The sequence below is a fragment of the Diorhabda sublineata genome, chromosome X (assembly GCF_026230105.1).
Source record: "Diorhabda sublineata isolate icDioSubl1.1 chromosome X, icDioSubl1.1, whole genome shotgun sequence".
NCBI lineage: Eukaryota > Metazoa > Arthropoda > Insecta > Coleoptera > Chrysomelidae > Diorhabda > Diorhabda sublineata.
In genome coordinates this window covers 11066200-11090550 of record NC_079485.1, presented here as the reverse complement: position 1 = coordinate 11090550, position 24351 = coordinate 11066200, and the positions used below count along the sequence as shown (strand labels likewise).

General features: G+C 30.6%; 1 long non-coding RNA gene across 3 annotated transcripts in view; it reads left to right on the top strand.

Moving 5' to 3' along the window:
• The window catches only part of LOC130450920 (uncharacterized), a 45242-nt gene that overhangs the window by 3524 nt on the left and 17367 nt on the right, over positions 1-24351 (top strand). Inside the window, exons 2-4 of one of the 3 annotated variants that reach the window (XR_008910644.1) lie at positions 4025-4345; positions 4403-4738; positions 4793-5293. This is a non-coding gene — a long non-coding RNA (uncharacterized LOC130450920). Of the gene's footprint in view, positions 1-4024; positions 4346-4402; positions 4739-4792; positions 5294-24351 lie in introns of those variants that run through there. The other 2 variants (XR_008910643.1, XR_008910645.1) reach the window with 2 other exon arrangements.

The following is a 24351-nucleotide window of genomic DNA, read 5'->3' as shown; positions in this document are numbered from 1 at the left end:
TTTGTTCTTTTGTTGTTAATATACTGATTTAGTCATAGATACAGTGGACAACTGCTTGTAGCTTGTTGGTTTTCTCGTCTTTGCTCTTTCCTATTGCTAGAATGGCAGTGTCGTCGGCGATAATGTTTTCTCACTCTGGAATATCACACGTGTACAGTAAGTATAGGGAATCATTTATTAGGCTAGTTAGTTTGACTATTGCTTTATTGGGTAGTTTTTTTCAAGTTTCTTCAGTGATTTGTTCAAAGCCTGGAGCACTTGTTGGATTGATATTTTTTTACTTCGGTAATCACTTGGGGAGGAGTGAACTATATTTCTTGTTGAATCTCTAGATGTTCTTTCAGAGTGAGTTCTTCATTTTGATCTTCATGTGGTTGAAAAATTATTCTAGATGATTCGCAAATATTGTTGAATTTTTCTCATTATTTCTAGCCCATGTGCCATCTTCCAATGTGATAGGAGGTATTTTCATTAGGGGTATTTTTAGTCTCGTAGTGGTTTTGCAGAGTGGGTAGTCAGTTCTGCTGTCAATTCTCTTAGGTAATTTCGATTCTTCTTCAATTTTTTATGTAACATGGTTGAGAATAATTTTATTTAGTGGGGCTCTAGATTGCTGTCATTTTCTTCGGATTTTTTTTAAAGATTAGTTCCCTTATGGCTTTGGGATACTTGGTTCCAACCATCCTCCTATTTTTAACAGGTGTAGTTTCCCGAAGGGCAAGTTCTATAATACAAAACAAATTATAAACTGGATTGGGAAACAGAATTTATAATGATGAAGACAGTACAGGGACCCAATTCAAACATATAGATATAATAAAAAAAGAGAAACAGAAAGCGCCATGTTTTAATAGTATAATTTATATTAATTCATGAAGCACAGGAGAACGACAAGATGTATGTACGTAAATTTATGGCTTACATCGAAATATTTCGATGGAGGCTGAAAGTCAGTCGAAGCGTCGACAAATATTAACACGTTATACATTTAAATTGAACAAAAACCGTGATCATGTATTAGAATATGTGGATAAATTGTTTCATGTTTTCGCCTGTTATAATATTTGAGACTTGATTTTGGAAAGTAATCTTGAAAAAGCTTCGTACGCTTTGAAACAATAGGTATACTGTATGCGCAAACTAATAGTGAGTCATAAACTGTGAATAAATGTTTGTTGCCTTTGAAACGCTAATTCTACTTAATGACGAACGTTGATAATTTCACGAATCTGCATTACTATGTTTAGGTATTAACATCCTAATTGTTTATAATCCGTAATCCCAAACCGCATTTCGTACCTATTAATCACTGCAATCGGATATTACGATCACGTGATATAGACTCCGAGCCATCCGCTGATGGTGAATAATTCTAAATCATTTTGTTTTATAAAATATTTGAATGTGAATGACACATTTAAATAAGAACGATAACTATGTCACTGAATCCAACCGAGATAAATTTGCCTTTATTTAACTGATTAACTAGAAGATGCTATCTGTGAAATTTGTTTAATAAATACCGATCCATAAAATTATACATATATATATATATATATATATATATATATATATATATATATATATATATCTTAAATCTCTCTTAAATTTTTATGCAAAAACCTATGACAAAACAGCATTTGATACATATAGAATTCGGAACATTAAAGTATAAGTATCTTCATATGCAGGGCACTGTAAGGCCTTTGAGGTATTATCGAAAAATAAGGTCAATTATTCTATTTGAAACCAAGTAAATTTGAGTACTCTACTTCTAAGATTCCAATACTGGTAGCATTTTTGTAATGTTTTTTCATGTGGCTTCCATCTCCTTTATTATGACTATATAAATATAAAATAGTATTAAATTTGTTGATCAAGGTTGATATAGATAGATAGGAGAACTTTTAGCATCCAAAAACTCGAATCAAAGCAACGTGGGGCAAAGAACATGAGAAAGAATGGAGCCGCTGCTCCCCTTAGAAAGGATTATGGTCGTTATATGTCGTCATAATCGAATGACTATCTTTTTATGTTCGACTTTGACGAGTGAGATGGTCATCGGTTTTCCATTAAGAATTCTAAATTTTAGTCTCTAAGTAATACGTATAAACCTAACTTTTGTCTCCAGTAGAAATTTTGGTAATGGATCGGCATCAGGATCGGTATAAAAATGATTTTTAAATAGCACGTAAATATAAATCCGATTTTTTCACAAATCATCTAGTAAATTGCTACGCCAGTAGAATTCAACTTTTTTAGTTTAGCTCATTCGAATAGTCTGTTTGAAACAAGAAGTTGGTTAACTTTTTGCCATTTTGTGATTTTCTTGCTTGCATTCAATGGCGTCCTGACTATATAGTAGCCAATAGGTTCAACTTGTCTAAATACACGATGATGAGACATACCAGTTGAAATAGATATAACGTAAGTAATGCTACTTATGAAACTTTATTCAAACTATTTTTTATCACACGTTCGAAATAGACTGAGTATCATATATATAATATATAATATATAGTAACATCTGTATTTTTAATTACACCTCGTATGTAGACAGAATATGAGAAATCTGTGAGATCTAAATAGGTATCAAAAATATGAATTTGAAGAATACGTGGAGGTAATTAAATTTATATAAAAACACAGACATTACCATTTTGTTCATTTAATTGGAAAACTCAGATTACAGTCATTGAATGTAATAATTATTGTGTGGTTTGATGTACCGTTAGAAAGATAAAATTTGCTTCCAGCGTGCTGAGTTCTTGCTAATAGGTCTTAACAACAGTTGTTTTTGTTTTGTATGTCATAAAATTATAATGAAATAAAGAGGAAATATTATTTTTTTTTCAAACTTGGTAGATACTAAACCCCAAATATACATGTGGTTCATAGTTCATAGCTTCAATAGATTATGCAAGATCAGGAAGATGAAGTGTATCAAATCGTGAAGTTGATGAAATAATTGCTATAGATTACTAACAGCATTAAGCCATAATTTTACTAAGAGGGCGATATGTACATCTGTGTGAACCATTACAAAGAAATAATTTCCAGAGCAAATATTAAAGAGTTTTTTGACTCCATCTTATCTAAATATGAAACATGATACTTGATACAAATACGATCCTGAAACTGAGAGAGACAGAGGTCGAGTGAAGTACCAAGATTCAAGATATTCAGTTTCATTTTAATAAGTTGAAAATCAAGAAATTATTGAAAACTTCCTATTATTTATGTGACATTTATACCAGAAGATTGAACTAAACCGTATCACGTATTAGAGCTCCTCTCACAAAAAACAATTTCCTTTGTGACTTTTTTTTATCGACTTTTCTCCATATTCTCCTAACTTATCTTTGTGTAAGTACCAAAACTAAAAATTTCAATCAAAATAGCATTTAAGAACTTTCCACCCAAACGCAACGGTGAAAAAAATGTTAATTATAAATTTCAATTTGCCTGAATTGATAATTTATGTTCGTGTCTTATAGTCGTTTGTATATCGCTATAAAAATTGATAAAATAATATATTCGCTATTCATAGATTCAAATATTATTAACTTAGTGAAAGATGGTTATCTCAATACATATAAACATTTTGACCCAGAGTTGATGGAATATACGGGTAAAATGTCAGTATTTATTATAAATTCTTAGTACGTATATGTTGAATTATTTAAATATTATTATTAGTGAAAACTGAAAGGAAGTCTGGCAAAATAATATTACGAATAACAACCTACACAGAAATTGTTGTTCGTTGTATTGGCAATACTTCTTACAGCAATACCGAAGCTAAGACCAAGTGGTTCGTATTTTTGTATATGAAATGGAAGTATATTTATAATAAAATTGCATCTAGAAAACTATATTCAATTAATTCTAACAAATATTTATTTCAATATTCTACAGATAATTGGTTAAAGAATTTCCTTATTAATAGTCTTAGTTTAGGCAATTTTATATCATAATTAAAGATCGGATTATATGCTAAATGCTGAATTTCTTAATTTTTCAGAAAATGTGGTTGTTCTAATGTGACTCATAGAGTTTGCGCTCCTCTTCCGGGTACTATATTCCTGGCAGTTAATTAGGGACTCCCAAACATTTTCTCAATAAATGCAGTGGGGGTCATTAATTCATTACCTCATCACTTCATCAATGGCTGTTAGTCGATAAATATAAACTTTTAGTTTTTCGGTAAAAGTATTTTTATTTCTGAGTGTAAATTTCTAAATCAGAAGTTATCTCAAGCTTGCTTAGATCAATTGAAAAATCTTCTGTGAAGCCTGTAGAAAAATGATAAGTTTTTTAAGATTGTTGTCCTCCTCTCGTTTTGGTAAATATTTTGGTGGTTCTCAAATATTCAAAGTTTGAAAAAATTCTCTTATTCTAGGTACCAACAAATGGAAATTTTTGGTGATCTAACATGTCGGAACAGAACTACACAAGTCAACATGTAAGGAGATGAATAATTGGGAAAAAAATTCAAGTACTCTTAGACGGTAGACCGTCGTTCATGACTTCATCTAATGAACAACAAGAATTAATGCTGATTGATCGGAGGCGATGATTTTGCGAATGTACTTCTGAAAAAACTTCATTCTATTTTCAAAAGTTTTTGGAGAAATATTCCAAGAAAATTTCTCCCGATTATTTTACACGTAATATGATAGTTCCTACTGAAAAAAAAAATTACTCATTATATCAGATGCTTCTCACATGGTTACAGGTAGGTAACAATTTAAAATAATTTATTTAAATTCAATTCATGTGACTTGTTTAGCTTATGGGATGCAACAGAGTGGCTAAACATATTAGATGTCCTCCGACGATTCGGTTCTATATTGGGGAAACTAGGTTGGAAGCAGTAATATTCTATATTGAACGTTTCGTACCAATTGAGAAATTGCTTGTAAAATTTAATGCTGAGGACAGTACTGCTATTGCAAAGGCACAAAGCTTCGTTGGTAAATCAACAAACTTTTATCAAAATGCATCACAGTTTTGTAGAAAAAACGATAAATAATTTAGAGAAACAAAAAATGCTTTAATAGAATCTGTTGAAATTGATGAAGAATTTGAAGAAAATATTTAAAAATTTTCAGGTGACATTGTTTAGACAGTAAATAAAAAATATTTAACCTTCGAGAAAATTTAGAAAGTTTTGAATAGAAATTGAGATAAGTATATAATAATATACAAATTCCCCATTTGTAGGTATCTCCAGCTTTATGAATAAATGTAAATAATTTGTATTCTTTTAAATAAAAATATACAAAACATGCATGAAATTTTTTAGTGCATATATATGTCCATGTTTCATCAAAATTTTTAGCATATGAATCCGCTCTTTAATAATCACTAATAATTGGAATAATTATAGCTTGAAATTATAAATCCCGTTGAATTCATTTTATGTTCATGATTTACAATCTACCGTTTCCCAAGAACCATTCTCAAAACGAAAAATAATGGAATATTCTATTACATATTCACCACAATTGCTTTTATTGCATTACAAGAATTATAAAAAATTAAGGATACATTTCTATTATGAATGAAATAGAGTTTGAAATCAGGGCCACATCATTTGGAACTATTTTCGAATTTTTTTTTCGCTACGTACGTTTTAAGTGATTATTGTAATTTGATACGAGACATTATAATTTCATTCGAATAGTATGATTTCCGTTTCTAATGTTTTGTAAACGACGAAGAATGGGTTGTATAAGATTTTGAATATCATTCTTCGGATAATTTTCTGATTTCGTACTCTTATAGGGATAATCTTATAGAATTTCCGAATAAAATTCCCTCGTCTCATCCGACACATGGTCGAACGGATTGAACCTCGGGATTTAAATCTCATAACTTAGTACTTAATCATCAGAATACTGAGGTGTAAAATAATTTTGAGAAAAACTAAAATATTAACCTCGTACGATCCGAACAGAACAAAAGGGCAATTTATCGAGGAATAGTATGCTGTTATTCCAGCGAACTGCTGTTCTGCAAAAAGCAACATGAACATTCGAAGTTTACAGAAAAGCAGCGGTTGATCTAATTCTCTTACCAGCTTCCTGCGGATAATATTGAGGGGAAAAGCTTGGTTTCGTTAAGCATTAGATTTTGGGTTTAGATTCTGAGACAATCTGGTCTATTTATTCAGCTGCTAGCAACGGTTTCCATAAATTCGTGTCGACTATTTATCGCAATACATGAAACATTCACAACAAACATAATGAAAAACTACACTGATAATGACTTCTAGGAATTTAAGTGGTGTCTTTTGTTCGCAAGCTATGTTTGATAATAGTATTGTAACTTAATAATTGGAAAGGATAATAGTTTGCTAGGATATTCGCTCGCGATATTGATAAGAGAAAGTTTTTTTTAAATAAGAATGATAACAACAGTTATTACTACTGGAGCAATCTAACTAGTGAGGGACAATAAATACCTCAGTAACAACTAGTTTGGAAAATAAAATTGATGCTGCCTCGATTTTATAAAAAGATCTTATTCCCTTCCGAAATTATGGGGTCAACTACTTTATTTTTTTTTGCAATTAGAAAGTGGCTTGATAATAGATTTCCTGCACTACTAGATTTATTCAAATGTGTGCAACTTAAATTATACAACATAGTCTCCAGATTATAAATCTTGCGAAGAAAACAGATTTATGTAGGCTGAAATATAAAGGGTAGTACGTATCAAAATTGACACCCTATAGTCATTACTAAAGACAAAATATCGGTATAAAATCTGTATTTACCAAATGCTTGGAATATGGAGAAAAAACTTTGTTACTTCTTACTGATTTAGTAATATTAATTATCACTGTGCAAATACAATTATCCCCCATAATGGTGTAATAAATAATATTCATGGCGGTAATGAAATAAGATATTTAATAAGGAAAATAAGAAATAAGGTTTAAAAATCGATAAGCTACTACTTCTAATTAAATAAAATATCGTAAACTTCTAGTTTTCCGAGCAGTTTATGTTTAATCAAATGTTTTGCTTCACTGATTCAATACCTTATAGCTAGCAATATAATACCTCACCCTTATGTTACCACACGATTCAGTGGTTTTCTGACAAGTATTGTTCCAATGTTGCTAATGGTTGAACGTGATTTACTTTGTAACCGTCTTTTATATTTGATCAAATAATTACTGCTGCCAAGGTTAGCTTCATTTTTTGTATAAGAAAAATTATTAAGTAATTGTTTTGAGAGAATAGGTACAAAGTGAATTTAATGTCTCTTTTCTCAATGCTTGATGCAAACATAAACTTTAAGAAGTTTATTCAACGATATAGAGGGGCTCCTATTCATATTTCTAAGATAGGTAATAAGAAGCATTGAAAAGTTGTGTCATTTGAATGCGATTTGTGTTTAAAATAACTTAACTCTATAAAGAAAAACAGTGTAAAAATGATACAACGAATTCAGTATAGGTCTATTGAATGTGGTTAAGATTTATGTGTATTAGACCCCGTATTATTCCCCCAGAGCCCAAAGAAAGATTGGTATTCCATAAAATACAATATCAACATATTTATGAGTAATGTATCTATCAATGTGACGAAGGAATGGAATGGGTCGTTCAAACGAACGAATTGTTTGTGGAAGGAACAAATAGAAGCAAACTTTTTCTAATTTGCACATAATTGAGAATAATCTCGTGGCCAATAATACTATGAGCGCTTCATGATTCCAGAAGCCTTGTTTTTTTAAATTGCAATTGCATGCGAAGTCAGTATTTCGCGTTCTCATTACAGTCCGCGAAATTTAATTTTGCGGCCGTTACCTACATCAACTGCCGCGAAACCACACGTCACCTAATTTGAATATCACTTCCCAATTTGACATTTCTAAAATACTACAAAGACAAGGATTATTTTTTATTGAATACCAACAAATACATAAGTACTTATATTATTTATGAGGAATAATAACATTAATTGTACAGTTTGTATTATTACTTATATTTACTCCAGAAGTTGAAGCATCTACATCTAGTGTTTCTGAATAATGGTTATTGCCTACATTCAAACTAGATACTATATCGCCAGAAATTGAGTTGGAAATTTGCTTCTCATTTTCGATAGATTTTCTATATACCCTTCCGCTACTGTCGTGAACTTCCATCCACCGTGACGTCTAAGAATTGACATATTAGACAAGGTATTGGCAAGCAGCGTTGCAGAACTTCTCCGAAAACAGTGACCCCTGTATGTTTTAGGATTTAGTAATCTGAGATACTTGGCAATCATACTGGGTATTTTCCCAATGGTATGCATTGTGCGGTGTACTTTCCCTGTACGTATCTCAAGAATATACGACGATTAATAATAATGTTTTGGTCGAAGAGCTGCATATTTACGATAAATTTTTATGAAATCAATATAAATAACAGAAAACACGCTCCTTATCCGTTTTGGTATCAGGAACGGTTACTATTAATTCTCTTCCTGAATACCTTCAATGACCATTTTAACAAACTTATCTCGTCACAAGGCACCAGATATTCCCAGTATCAAAACTACTTACAAAAATCAGTACAATAATTAAAAAAATTGTAAACTAGCTTCTTTCAGGGATGTATCAATTTGCTCACGTCTAAAAACTTTAGACTTTTTAACGACCTTATGATTATTATCTGTTCTCTCAACAGTTGAATGCTTTAGAAAATAAAATTTTTTGTTAGATTCTGCATATTTTTATTGAATCCAAAGCCAGCTTACCGTCGTGTGGGTCTTCTCAAAGAATTATGCTTACATTGCATTGAATAATTTAACCACTTTTCCAGATTTTTTATTTATTTCCTGGCATTTCTTTTTACTATTGCAGCTAGCTGTTTGTACTTTTTCTTGCTCAATTTGTTTCCCCTGTATTTGAATATTATGTACGTCTCTTGCTATTATCATAGCTAGTTTTATTGGTGTATAGTTTCATATTCATTTCATTTATTGTCGTATTATATATTTCCAGATTATGTGTAGATCTTCTTTCGATCTTGTTAACTATACTAAATCATCCGCGAATATAAATTCCGTTTTTAATTGTTAACTTCATCCTCCCAATATTATATTCTTTAATCTGACTCTTTTTATTGTATCATCCCTTTCCCGTCAGTCTGCGTTGTTTGTTCGTACATTTTTATTATTTTTGTACATTGCTCATGGCTATTGTCTAATTGTCTAATCTATATTATGGTTAAGTATTTTAAATATATCTTCTCTACTTATTTGATCAATTTCTCACTCAATGTGAGTACCTTAGAGTTTCTTCGATCTTATTTCTCATTTTTTTATACACTATTCTTGTCGTTATTTTTGCTGTTATGCTTGTTATTGTCATACTCCGGTAGTTTTCAAAATTTCTTTTGTCGCCACTCTTATATGGATAGAATAATTTTTAGCTTACAATCTTCAGGTATTTTGTCCTGCCGCATTATCTCGTTTAGTAATTCTGTTAATTCATTCATTCCTGTGATGTCTCCGAGCACGTGATTTCAATTTCATTGGTTCCAAATAAAAGACTAAGCTGAGAATGTCAACTGGTTTATTCGATGTACAGAGAAGGAATGACTGACAACTTGGTACTATTGTCTATCTGCGCATGCATGTACCTACTAGAATCAGTAATAAATTAAATTAATGACATATATTAATATTAAAACTAATCCGGGATATTTGAATATCATTATTTCTTTCCTATAATAAAATTCCATTTTCATCCGTAACTTTCAACCCTTCAGCTGTTATATTATGTCTTCTTAGAGCTTCTCCTAGCTTTAATGTTTTAATTCTGCTACTAATTCTTTTTTCCTTATTTTCTCGGAAACTTCATTACTTACTATTTCTATCATCTAATCACCAATATATGCATTTGTAAGCTCCTCAAACTACTACCTCCATCTCTTTATTACTTTATCCTCCTACGTGATTATACTTCCTTTCTTCTTATTTATAAACGTCGTATTATACTATAACTTTTTTGTTCTGAATTGCTTTAGTACTCCATAAAATAGTATATGAAATATTTAATTTTGTTCTTTCCACTGTTTTATTGTGTACTGATGCCATTGTTTTTTTAAGACTTGACAACATGATTTTGAATTGAAATGAAAATTTTTCATGGAAGCAGAGATTTAATAAAATCGAATGAGAAATTAAATGTTATGACGGAAACGTGAATATTGTAACAAAAATTGAGAACAGTTAATTACACTCCACCATCGCAGCTTTAAATCACAATTAACAAATAATTGGCATTTTGACAGGTGATGAATGTACAATAAAACCCCAAATAGTTCTTTCGGTGGCCGCAGCAAGCATTTGTCGGCAACTGCTAAATGAATTTCAGTTGACAGGTTTGAATAATCCGTTCTCTATCGGTAAACAAGGCTGTCACATATTGAATCGACTGAATGCATAGTCACATGCAGCAGGGTGCAAGTGTGCAGGGGTATTTATACACCGTCGGATGAAAGCTATTGCATCGCTATTGCCCAGATTCAATTTCCAATATGCATATATAGGGAGCAACACAGCGGACACAACACGGTTTAGGCGGCATTACTGAAATGATCGGATTTCCCATTCCCAATAGTCGCTTTCCTCTTCAATATAAAACCGTGAGTTATATGATAGACATTCGTAAAAAATTGTTGGAAACTGCATAATATTCACCTATACAGAATAAATCATCTTGTTGTCAATAACTATTTGGATGGTAATTGTGATAGTCTCTCTAATACAGGGTTTATGGAGCGATATTACGATGTTCGTTTTCTAGAGAGAGGAATTTATTATGATGATACTTTAGACAAGCAATCATTAAAACATCAAAACATCAAATAGAATCGCCATTTTTTGCTACTCCATTTATCAACAAAAATGTAATGTTTCTCTTATTTATATACACTCTTTCCATTAGTTGGGTGAATTTATGAACACCTTGAAGACCTTACACTACACTTAACTAACTTATAATAATTAACTTATCTCTAACACTAACCTACAATTTATTTAAATTTTTCGGTTACTTTTTTATTTCGTTCCATTCACTATGACTGTTCATTATAAACTAACTCACTCAGCTATACAAACGTGTATATACTCAAGAAATCCTCAGAAGTTCTAGAAAATACACTAACGTAACAAATAAATAACAAGACCTTTCTAGAAATTAGTACAAAAGAAATAATGTGAACAAATCACCTTCTATAATAAAAATTTATACCAAAACAAATATCAAACGAATTCCGGGTATATTAAACATGTATTGCCCAATTTTAGAATTTTAGAATTCTAGTATAACCGGACAGGTCCGGCTCCTGGGCCCATATCGCGGACTTTTTCGTAACAAGGTAATGTCTTCATTAGAATAAAATAAATCAAAAATGAATAAAGAAATCATTCAATAATAATATAGTAATCCAATTAAAATTATACAAATTGTTTATATATCTATATTGATCCGGCTCTGAATTTCAATATGATGTGAATAATTTGCTCAACAGGAAGGTATCAGACGGTGTGGAACAATTCAATTCTTAATACGTTTCTTTTTTGTCATGATTTTAAATGCACCGTGAAGTGAGTAATTAAACTATTTTTGACTTTTTACTGTAAAAACATAACCCAACCACATTTATGCAAAATGGGCAAGGTAAATGTCGACAAGAATGTATAAGGACCATTGAATCATCGAATTGTTCTGAAGTTATTTAGAAGTATAATTATAGATATATTTTTACTAAAAGTTCGAATATATGTTTTTTTAATAGATAACTGGTCTGTGGAAAATGTTGAATCAAACCATATGAAAAACATAGAGAAAAAATGTAGAGTTGGAAATGCACTCTTAACAAATTTTATTCCTAGAACATGTGAAGTTGTGGACAGAAAACAAATTTAAAATAGCGAATAACAGCTAACGATTGGAATTATAATGATGTTAAACATGAATTTTGGCTGTGTAGAAATTTCCTATTGTTATAACAAGAAATTTAATAACTATAAATTTGATGTGCAATATGGGAATCAATTATTCACACCTGCACAAAATTATTGAATCGTAAATAATTATCTTCCGGACCCGTTTATGCCATAAAGCATTTTATGCGAATATACTAATTAAAATTCACAAATGTGCATAACGAAGACCTTTTCATGTATTGGTTTTAAATGACAGTTTGATCCACTATATATTTCAAAGCGAACCGATAAGGCTTTAATAGACTTGCAGTTCATTATATCCTGATTAAAGTTGTAAAACGTAATTGCTTGTATAAACTGCCATGTACGTATCCATATATATCCAAGTGTTACAAATCATTCGGTATGTTGTGTATCACCAATAAATGCAGATCCGTAATATTCATTTCTACACAGAGAAAAATGAAAAAATGCAATGTCGTCGTAGATAGCTTGATTCACATTCAAGTCGATGGATTTGATCTTTATCTTGACGTCACGAACATTATACATGAGTAAATACAATGTTTTAGATACTAATACGAAGACATTTAAGTAGTAAATAAATAATTTTGTTCAAAGTAGTTACTTAGTGGTCAATGAAGTAATTCAGTCACAATAATTATTCAAACGCCTAAACTTCAATTCCAAAAGGAAAAGAAGTAATAAGAATTAAAAAAAAACAATACGTCGACACAGAAGGCCTGATTGTAATTCTGCCATCAACCTAAATAAAGAATTTCTGAAATATACTTTTTTAACTAGTCCAGGAGAGATACTGTAGAAACATCCCGAAAAATTAACTAGGAATAATAATCATACAATTTCAGAATGTTAAATATCGTCAGAATACCACTGAACATAAAATCACAAAATTTATTGCTTGCGAAGCTAAACCACTTCAACATGGTTAGTATTAAAATCAATATTCAACGGAGGCCTTAAAATTTGTTACTACTATTGTCTTTCATGTCCTCCAATAAAAAAAGGACATAAGGACATGAGACGTGCCACATTGTACACCAACCATTGAAGTATGAAATAACCAGCTAGAGAAGTTTTGTTAAACACTCAAAATCTAATTAGAATTAATTCCACAGTTCCTCAAATAGTTAACCATTAACGGTACTGGTCTCTACAGGTTAAGTTAAATGAAACGAGTTTTCCTTAAATAAATCTTTTTCATTTGGTTAGGCTTTACGGAGTGGAACAGCCAAATAGAATAAATTCGTTGATAAATAGTCATCCAAGTTGAGGAATTCAGTTTTTCATACATCAGATCAGGAAATCGTACTGGTCAATCTATCTATCGATCCGAGGCTTCCCATTAACTGATTTGGAAAATTTTGGTTCAGGTACTGTCGGACATTGATTTGTTAATAGAGCGGTGTTCGATCTTTCAATTTGTGTCGGGTGTTATCCCCATAACCTATTATTTCCAGAATGCTTATTTTTCTGATATTATTACGTACAGTCAACGAAATTCAAACCACAATAGCACATTCATCACTACTGTTATTTAGGCAGACGACAAGCTCCTAAGACATTAGATTTAAACGAAAATAAGCAAAACTTTTTTATATTCCATTTAAATCATATCAGTACAAAGGGTCGCTAGAATGACTATTGCTTATTATCTCAATACCAAGAGCTAAATGGGAAATAAGTATTTAGTGTAATGCAGAGAATTTTGTGATATAAAATAATTTTCCTTCTTTTATGTCACTTTTTGTAATAAATATGAATCTTTCCGAAACTATTGAAGATATGTACATAAATTATGGCTAGAGTTTTATGATGAATCTAAATAATAAACAGAGTGTTGCTTTTAAAATAAGAAAAATGGTATTGGCCCCTGTCACATGACACAACTTATATAATTTTGTTCTATTGCGCAATTGAAAATACAAATCTATGTGTCCAGGCGTTTTCCCAACACGCTCTCTTTTATTTATTAATAATTTCTCTTATTTGACTTCTCTATGTCGTATGTATCTTTCTAGAAAAAGTTCAATCAGACTGAAGGCCACAAATCTGAAAATTATAGAAAATTTTGGTATCCTTAATATGCAAAACTCTGTAATAGATTACTCACAAGGGTGTTTTCAAATACCAACACCCTGTTCTAAGCAAGGTTGATCCGAGTACTTACGTCTGAATGTCATCTCCAAGGTAGCATAAAATGTGGTTCAGTTACGTAAGAGAGACGAATATGTCAAATTACCAGAAAAACATATTCTTCTAGTAGCTAACAAAACTCTGGTTCTGATATGAGAAGGGAGTAACCCAAAAAATAAGTACGTTCCATTGTTTGAACAATATAAAATTTTGGATTTATAAAGCTTTAATCCACACTCAGTGGTCAATAAAGATGATGCAGAAGAAAAAGCTCATGGAAAATAAAGAGGTTGTCTGTCACTTAGCCTTAATATTCGAAGTATAGTTAATTGTATTCTATGGCTTTAACCCAACGAACAGCAAGTACAACAAGCTCTTTGAGACCTTAATAGAACTATTCTTCGGGCCTCTATTAAAAAATTGTCTCACTGCATTTTCAATATCTACTTTGGTTTTAAAGTTTTTCCCACGCAAGAATTTCGCCAAAGATCTGAATGATCAGTAATCTGACATTGCAAGGTCCGGACTAAATACTGGATTTTGTAAAAGTTCAATACCAAGTTCTATTTTATTCCGCGTAACTTTCGGATTATGTGGATGAGCGTTGTCTTTTTGTGAGAGCACCAGCTTTCAGTTAACTAAACCTGTATATTTCTCCTATAAAACCTCATACATTCACATTAGCTGTCCACTACATACCTTGTCATTGATAATAGTACAAAAGTACACTAAATCTTAATAGTTTAGAAAAATCCATTTTTTATCACAAGTAAAAATGTGTCTTATAAAACTTAAGTTAATTTGTGTGGCAATCGACAATTTTTATAGATCTTACCTAATAATTGGAAATTGTGATGTATGGTATATTTAGAAGGGAAACCGATAACCAGCGAGTACCGATACTAGGTTGGTTTTTCCACAGGTTTCCTCAATAACCCACGCAGGTGGACGACTTAAGCGCGAACGATCTTCAAGCGTCAAATTTCCACTTTTAAAACGATTAAACCAACGCTGTGCCGTTCGCATATCAACTTTGTCTGCCCCTTCAATTCCAGATATGCCGTAGATGCTTCAAATTCTTTTTCCAATAACGTCATAACAATGCACGAATTTTATATTTGTCGCACTCCATATTATGTTTAAATTGAGGCATTGAAATTTTCACATATTATCAATGAAAAATTAAAAATCTGTACCTATATGATATAGTAAATGTATCAAGATAGTATTATAAGACAAAAGATAGGAGAAAAGCTCACTAGTTAATACAATGGAGGTTGAAATTTGTGGGCGTACAATGAGAAAAATAATAGAATAACTCAAGACAGATTCAAAACTACGTAGAAATACCAGTAGTTGCGGATCTATGGATTATGAATATTGAGATAGCGGAGAAAGCAAACTGTTGTGAAGAAATACAGAAACACATGGATAATTCCAATATTGGAATAAAACTTATTTATTTAGTGGAATCGTGCTCTTTCAAATGATCTAGGATGAATTTTATGATTCATGCTACGGTTCTATATTTCATTGGCATTTTCTGTTAAAGTCCTATGAATATTAATTAGGTGTGAACCGGTTAATATTTACTATTTTAATCAGCAGATCTATTGATCCATGCACATTATTTCACTATTGGTTGATCTAAATATATAGACAAACACAACATCGTATGCAAATTAATTGATATCTCTACCTGCAATTGCCTTAGAAGTCACTCTAAACTTCTCTGGGATTAATTACAGATTATGTTTGGTCAATAGTATTTGTGTCGGTGTAGGTTGAAATTGGCTAATATAATGTGATATTGCGGTTCTGTAACGATATATAGCTTATACAGCAACATACTCGAAATTGAAGCTCTTCCGTTGCCAAATTTTGAGACGATAGTTTATAGATTGATAATTATATCTGATATGTCTGTAATAAAAATTGAATTCGAAACTTTAGGTAACTAATGAATTTATTTTCATTATGATTGTAATATTTGGGGAAATTGTATCTAATCTCTAGTATTAAGCTGAAGAAAATAAGTGAAATGCTATGAGTTGACTGATAAACCAAATTACGGGATAATTTATCTTCAAATGAAAAGTAAGGTATTAGTTATTCGAATATGGGTGGGTATGATGAATTAAAAGCTAGGAAATATATTAAAAAGTAAATCCACCGTTAGATATGATGTTGAAATAAAATTCGTTTTTTACTCCACAAGTTAAAGGTAGTGTAGAAAGCCAATAACTTTTATAAGTTAACTTGTTGGTATAACTGAATGAATATTACACAAATCGTCCGAATTTCTCTCTTAATTGGATCATTAAAAATTTGTTTCAAGAAAACTGTGCGAAATATACTATTTACTGCCAGTACAGGAACCCTTACAATCATCCTGTCCGTCGCGCGCTCCGATAATCAAGTCATGGTCTTCAGGGACGGAAGGTGAGCTAATTGTCTGCGATATTTGAATATGATAACTAGTTTATTGAAATATACGTCAGACAGTGCTGAGTGTTGATGTAGTAGTGGCAACAGAGTGTTCAATATGAATATCACCAATAGTTCCAATATTACAAACTGAATGCTGTGTTTTACGTCTGTGACATCAAGGTTAGTACAAGTAGTAAACAAACATAGGAGGGAAGTACTTGACTTTACAAAGAACTCACAGGTGATGAATCAGAATTCTTCCAACATTTGAACTATATATATATATATATATATATATATATATATATATATATATATATATATATTGATTTGCAACGTTGTATACGGGTGGGTTCGCAAATGAAAACTAACTGTGCTGGTTGCACACTTGACAATCTGGCAACATGACATTTCGTAGTGATAAGTAAAGTTTCATTCAAATAATATGCTTGACATAATATATTTGGAGATGGATAATATCGATGTGTTTATAATGTGAATAAACTTTTACACAGGTTTAACAATTTTTTCTATAAATACATTTGCTTCTGCATTGAAATTTAAGCTGTTGCCACACTTTACTAACCATCTAACTTACTCTGTTAGTTTATATATTTATTCATCAATGTTCTATTATATATTTGTGTCGTTCTCTAATAATAATTGTAATTAAATTGCCGTGATTATAGGAAATCATAACGATTTTTTGTGAAATGAATCGATTATAAAATACAAGAAATGAATCGATTATAAGAAACAAATTGGGTTTCAAATGTAAAATAGCTTTGATCACGCAATGATTTGTGAATGCGGCTTACAATCCTATGGTTACCACATCGAATCCCATTAAGTCAATTTTTAATAAAAAACTTATACATTTCTACTGTAAAAATATTTTTAATCTGATGAAAAATGGTATATAGTGGAAATAGTTTACCTTCCAATGGTTAGCTGAAAATCAAATATTGAGTAAAGTTAAAATTCATTGTCATTAAGAGAGAACACTCAAGAAGATTAAAATTTTCGAGTTGGTGAAGTGAATTTATTAAAAGCAGTGTATTCAGGTGTACGTTAATTAGTGTAAAAAATGTATTATGAATCTAAGGATGCTGTTGAATAAGTCCTTAGCTAGTTACACAGTGGTAATTTGAGTTAGATGTTAGATGTAAATCACTGATTGACCTTATGATCAGATTGTAATGTTAACGCAATGCCGCATAATTATTATACATGAAAAATTTATTTACTATTATGAAAAATTGCTTGTGATTTGTGAGAAAATAGTTAAAGAATAAATGAACATAGTAATACCATAAAGTGTGGGCGTTTAATGTATACAGTGAGTTAATAAGCAGAGGGATAAAATTCAAAACGTCCACATTTTATGGTATCACTATGTTCATTAATTCTTCAAATATTTTTTCACACCTTACAACGATCCTTTAATAATTTCAAATTTATCATTTTGTGCTTTATTATAAGAGACAATGAAGTTAAAATTCACTTTATAACGGATTTTTCAGCTTATTATTATAGGGATAGTTCGTATCAGAACCAACTATCTTTCACATTTTATGTTCCTATATATTCACAATATCTTCGGCTTTAATAGCAAATCTCCACACAACCAAATTTTACAGTAGGCACAAAAAACAATGGAAGAAATTAAATTGAGACTTAACATTTTTTTGGAGGATTGAAATAGTAGCAGATATCAAAATCCGAAACAATAATTGAAAAAAAAAAACAGGTCAAGTAAATTAACATAGAGTGCGGTTAGCTTTAAACAAAATGGCGGTCTAGAGTTAAGAGGTTTTTTATGTAGACTTTCAAATTGGAACGGATTTTTTTGTCGTTACTAGTTTTTTTATTAGATACGTTCGGGAATTATCTATCTAATGGTATCAAAATGTTGATAAATGAAAAAAAATGACGTTACGTGGTTTGCGACTTAAGCTGACGATTATACTTTTTAACCTAGTCATCTTCAGCATATATTATTAACATTATAATTATAGATTAATTGCACCCAAATTCAAACCAAAGTTTTTATTTTTTAGTGTATTTTAAATAGAATATGGTTTTTGGAAAAATGTTTTCAATTTAATTTTATTTTCACTTTATGGAAGGCAATGTATATTTTCACTTCTCTACTTGACTCAAAAGGAACTTGTAATTTGGTGTTATAAACTCTTATATTCTAGCTTTTCATGGGTTCTTCGAATATTTCTACATATTTATTTATCTGAGAAATAGTTATTGGATAGCGGTGTCAAAATAATAATCTGGTGTGAATGTGACAGTATAATAAAATTTCATTTATTGTATAATCCTCCAATAAAATGTTTGAAGTATGTGGTTATTTCCTGTCATATTTTTGATTGATTTACGTTATAGAAGATTTATGGAGGTATTAAAAACGCCCAACAATAGGCAATACCATTGAATTAAGTCATTTTGCATTGTTATTGCATAATTGCTAGCATATAAATCATACCTGTTATCTCATTATTTGTAATGTCATATTTAGAAAAATTTTATGGGTATTAAAGTTGGCTCTCTATTTCAGCTCATGTAATGGAATGTAATTTTGTAGGTTGGAAGATATCTTACAGATTGGAATCTTTTCAATATACAGGTTGAATAGTATAGTGTATAAACATTTTAAACACTCAATCCCGCGTCAAAAAAATGAAGATTCAAACTAAAATATTCAAATAAAACATAGACCTGCTCTGAAATATGGTGCATTTTAAGACAATATATGAAAATTTATTGGCTCTTGTTTTAAATATGCTTGGGTATTTTTCTACATCTTTGGAACTAAATCAAATTTTGTTCTCAGTCAGTATCCGCTCCTCATCAAAGGAAATGAAAAGGGTAAGGTGGGATTTTTCTTCATAGACCTCTTTCTATGGTAGAAATTAGTCGAAGTTGGAAAATTTACAATCCTCATGTTCCTCAGTAGTTTTGTTTTTGATATGAATTCAAAATTATTGGTACAGAATGTTTCGAAATAGTGTAATTTAAACGATCTATTTCCGAGTAATTAGACCAGCAGCATAAACATCTAAAAGATGTTTATTATTGGGGGCATATCAAGTCATTCTAATCCAAAGGAAGTAATAGTCGCCAGAAGTGTGGAATCAAATGAATAAACTTCTAAATTTCTTGGTTAATCAGCCATGAATATTGTTCAAAATCAGGAAATATTCTAGTAACATAATAAAAAAACTAATCGAGTCGAATGGGGCACATTGAAAATTTAGTATAAGCAATTTCTTGCATATTTCGATATTGAAGTAGTATTGGTTAGTTATTTCTATTCTATTTTTACTGAGGATATTCCGCGTTTTAAATTTTAAAATAATCAGCTATTAAACCACATTATTTTCAAGTTGTATGCTATTCAACATAGTTTATATTACATTAATTGTACTGTTAAAACTTTTATGTTTTAAAGTGTATTAATTCATATTGAAACTTAAACAGCAAACTTGTTTTGTTCTTTTAACGAATGAATCCTTGTGATGGCAAATCCTACTACGTTATATACCTACAGATTTGAACACAGGCAATCTTGTAGGCCAATTTTTAACTGTAAATAAAGATTAGATCAAAAGAGACATAAAAAAATATTACGAAATTTCAATTTTGCCAGTGGCCTAGAATTTAAGAAGAACATCTAGTTCCTTTTGTACTCACTTGGTAGGAGATGGATATTATATTTTGACAAATTTTTATATAGCTTTCTATACTTAAAGCCATCACCAAGTATGAATAATAAAATATGCACAGTTTTGAAGAAACAATTGATATATTATTTGACTGTTTTGGTTTAAATATTTCAGGCTCATGAGTTGATATGTGACATATTTAAACCTATCAATGAATGACCTTCTGAGTTCTTCTTTACTGTATCATGCTATTATAATGTTATTGATATTTTCAATTGTTAATTGGCTGTCAATACAATGTAAGTAACATATTTCATTTATACTTATACATATTTTAAAATTTAATTCAATCAAATCGCGTCAATGTGATCTTTCACAATATCATTCACAATTCTTTTAAAAAAGTTATATGCTAAATTTTGTCTTCAATCAGTACAAATAGCTGAATGCCAGTAGTCGTTTAAATGCGTTCTAAAGTATGTCTGCTCTTTTAAAATCCAATTCAAAAGATCGAGCTTTTAAGCTCACGATAAGCTTTGTTCTTGTGAATATTTCCCGACAAACTCTTGTTCTCTTATTTTTGAAGTCTTACAATAAAGATGTCTAAAAAATGGGAATTCATTATATGTAGTTTTGTACGTTTTCGTGTTGTAAACTACGGAATACTTTGAAAAGCAATGAAGTGACTCCAGTTACTTTTTAAATTACCTGACGGAAACAAAAATACATTAAAATTGCATTGAGCTACAAAGTAAACTTTAGAGAAAAGCTTTATTGGTGTGATAGATTTATAGGTATTCTGACTGTGACAGTAGAATTGGTTAATCTATCGTATAAAAAGAAGCGACGTCGTCTTTCTACGGTTTTCGGTGTTTCTCTATTACTCCCAATTTGTTCCAAAACAAGGTAAAATGTGGGATCGTAAAATATTTGTGTTGACGGCTTCACTGAAGACCTCCGACAAAAGCAGAGTCTTTATGTAGGTTTTCTCAATTGAAAGGACACTAACCGATAAAGGATACTTTAACTACTGCCGCTTTGTAGCAATTAACTTTCTATGTGAGTGAATATATATATATATATATATATATATATATATATATATATATATATATATATATATATATATATATATAGGTATTTTTAAAAATAGTAATATGCTTGTAAGAGGGGTCAAATAAAGACGGATGATGGTTAATAACTTCCGTGCTTCGTCCAATTTAAGTACGCAAGATAGCTAATTAAATACATATTTCAACTGAACTAGTATATAATATTTTGCATGACAGTTATATATAAAACAACAATTTTCAAAGTGGGTGCCACGATCGCTTAATGGTGATCAAAAGGTCGCTCGCACAAAAAATGGATATTTGAGGAACATGTTTTCAAGCAAATGAATATCGTTTTTCCGGCCAGTGAGGAAAATATTAACTGGTCAATATTTTGCTATTCTGATGACACGTCTTGATGTCGAACTTGAAGCAAAACGACCTTATTTGTTTAAAAAATAGATTTCTCACATCACCCGTCTGCCCATTCCTGCAAAAACATTATCCAAACTATGAAAACGAATTCAAACAAAAGAAGAGGTGATAGCAGATAAAGACGCGCAAAACGAGAAATTATAAATATTCAATAATATTTCCTCTGAAGATGTACTAGAATTATTAAAATTGGAAATCAGTGAAAGAAATAATTATCTTTCAATATATTAGACGCACATAATATATCTACAAAATTTTAATCACACTATCGGTGGCTACGTCTAAAAACACCTACCATATGCTTCGCAAACGGGAGTGAGGATGGCGTCAGATAGAATCCGCTGGTGCGTGCATAGCCAACCAAGTAACGGTAGTGGCTCATGTTAGCTTCAGATTGAAATAGAGCTATGGAATGAGAAAAACCATTCCTAATAGATCCAACAAGATGGAAACTTGTCAACGGATTTTGCCTTTCTTCTTGCGATTAATTAACCAGCCTATAACTTCAAAACAGCTAATGGTAAAAAAGATCAATTTTCTCTTAAATGTTTCATTTTTCCACCAGGTATATACAACTTTGTATTATAATGGTTATAAAGATAGGTATCATTTTTTAAAAAATTTACGTTCATAAAGAATAATGTTAATACAAAAACTCACCAGTTTAAGTAGAGCTACTTCTTACAAATAAAAATCAGAAGTGGAATCAGAAGATGAACTGATGCAATCAATACTCACAATCACAGACTTGATCATTTCATCAGTAATATTGTTCAACTCCCTCATTTCCTCTTCTTCTTTAATCGTATGATTAATTGAACATTTTCCACGCATCACATTATTTACAGCCTCTAAAAACAACTGTTTAGCATAACACATTTCAAAAAAATTTTCTGTACCCATGTCAGTTCAATTGGGTTTAGTACGCAATGATATGGTGGAGATCTAACCACCGTCATTCCAGGATTTTCTGCGATTTCATCATTTCCATATTTTTTGAAATTCTCTTTATGAAGGAAACACAAAGAATACAGTTCTTTTCTCGCAGAACAATTAATATTCTTTAAATTTAGTCAATTCCGTAAATCTTTTTTTAACCTCTTGGTTGTGGAAGTATTTTTCTAAAAGTGTCGAGAGGCAACTTGCATTTTTCATTACTATCATACAGTTCTGAGGAAGAAGATCAATCATTTCGAACTATTCTTTAAAAAAATCAGCATTCATGTCCTCATAGTAGTCACCGGAACTGGTAGATTCAAAAATAAAAAAACCACATTTAGCAAAACCGATATAGATCCGCGCCTCTTCACCATTGGTGGATAAAAACCAGGTGATAAATTATTTGAAAAGCCTGTTTTCGAATTGTAACTGTTTCATATAATCAAAATTAATTCGATGTATATGCTCTCATTGTTCCATATTTTATCTGAATAAAATTTATATCATCTTTGATTTCTTATTTCTTTTGTAGTCCTTAGGTAATTTCTTCTCCATAGTAGAATATTGTTTTTTTCTATTGGCATAGACTTTCTAGAATGTTTCTATCAAAAACCTATTACCTTTAAAAGTCCGACTCAGTTCAGGGTAATCCTTATCTTCTCGAACCTTATAAGAACTTTGTGTACTGTCGGAAATTCCTTTCTATACTTTCCGTCGAAATCTTTCTTCCAAATTATTTTCTTTTTCAACAACTCTGTAAATCATAGATTTCCCACCACCAGCGTACTACTAACTAATTACTCTGTGTCATCAACACTTTTACATAAATGTTTTTCTGTAAGTGATTTAAAACAATTAAATATAAATATTTTTTCATTAACTGTTGAAGGACCAATTTTTCAGCGTTTCCGTGGCCCTTCCAATTTTTTTTTCATAATCATTCTAGAATTCTTAATACTGCTCATTGCAAGTTGCACCTAAACTGAACTGTTAAGAATATAACAAATTCTTCGAATTAAAATAAAAGAAAATTTGTAATCTTCCATACACTGGGATTTTCTACAGTCCAAACCTTTTTACTATAGTTTTGGATTAGTAATTAGTTTTATCACTCCCTCGTACATGAAAATAACTATAAGGATGTTTCTGTTGACAAAGGTCGATCGGCCTCACATTTGCTTTTCGGATAGATGTCCCATAATCATTCAAACAACGAATACTTGTTAAAATGAATTTGCATTTGGTAAGTGGAACGGGTCTACAAAACACTTTTCTACAAAAATTAGTATTAACATTAATCAAATGAGTTATTTTTGGATAAAAAATATGTATTTCAGCGACCCAATTTTGAGTTTTTCTTATATATCTTCCTTTTTTTACATACAGATCTGATGGTGTTAAAAAGCTTGCATTTTCAGCATTCTTTCAACTTGTTGCTGTAGTATTTTATTGAAATACATTAAATACAGTAAATATTTTTTTATATGATAATTATTATTTTTTTTGGAAATGAATTTACTTAACCAAGTCCTCGTTATTGTTAATTATTATTGCATAATATAGTTAAACAAGAAATTACAGTTTCTATTATATTTATTTTTCAGAAAGGTAGGTACTTCATCACATGTCACATAGGAATGCAACGATACATTTCATTAAGGAGTTATGTAAATGGGCATATATTGTGAAGTCTTTGTA